The sequence below is a fragment of the Rutilus rutilus genome (genome assembly GCF_951802725.1).
Source record: "Rutilus rutilus genome assembly, chromosome: 3".
NCBI lineage: Eukaryota > Metazoa > Chordata > Actinopteri > Cypriniformes > Leuciscidae > Rutilus > Rutilus rutilus.
Window position 1 is genome coordinate 22503032 of NC_140211.1, and position 1220 is coordinate 22504251.

Genomic DNA, 1220 nt, shown 5'->3' on the forward strand with positions numbered 1-1220 from the left:
GGTCATGAACTGGATTATTTTATTATTTTATAATGTTTCCTGGGGTGCCCTTATAATGTTAGTATGATTTTTACATTAAATTTTTTCATAATTTAGAAATAAAAGGCATTTTTCCTTTCCTGATTTTAGCCTCTGATTTGAACGCTCTATTTGAAGAGGCCTGTCTGCTGTGAGACTTCAGAGTAAATGCTCACTGCTTTGATTGGCTGACATGTTTGCATATGAAATAGCTAGTATTACATGTGGAAATCTCTTGAATACCTTTACTACGTTTTTACTATTACAGCTATCGAGGTTAACGAATCGTGAGCAGTTTTTAAAGTATTTAGATCTATTCCATCACATGAAAGGTTGCAGTGATGAGCATCAGCAGATGACAGACAGTCTGTTGTTCGCTTGAATGAAGTAATCACATCATTGCAACACAATTTCTCCACTCTCACGAATGCTTTCGCCAAATAACAATGCAAACATGATGTAAAGTAAGAGCTTTGTTGTGCAGTGCAACAGTGTCATTGATAACATAATGAGTTTTGGCAAGTGTTCAGATAAACTTGCGCTGTGTGATTGACAGCTTGGGCGATTGGAAAGGGATCGTTCTTTGATCACTTTCTGTATATATTTTATCACAGTTTAAATAGTATTATTTTCATCCTACTGAGAGAAACGATGTGAAGTTGATCTTTTAGTTACTGGCTTGTTTTACTGAAGCATAAACAGTAATGACCCGGCAGTCAGCGCTAGCAGCTGGGTGGATTATGGGTAATTGTTTGTTGGGAGTTGATTTATGCATTATTAAAGCAAGATGGCTGGGTTTTTATGTTAGTAAAGTTATGTGCGTTTATGTTCAAGTTAGTCCTGCTGGTTTGCTTTACTGATGCTCAACTCGCAGAGACACTCATGGTTATGCGGTGTATGGAACACGAATGCTCATTTCTCGCACTGGCAATTAGCTTAGTAAAAGTATAATCGCATAGCTTAGCTCCGGTCAGCCCCCACATTCTACTGAATAACTGCCAGGTATTACAGTATTGAACGATTTTGAGAGTAAGATTATCTGTCTGAACTTGATTACACATCAGAAATCACAGATCAGGCATTGGAATAAACATCGTTACTTACATGTGTATGGCGTTGCTGACAGATCCATATCATAAAAGTCTGTTTGCAAAGCCTGCATCGAAACTACGACTGAATTACCAAATAATCCACAGTGAAAT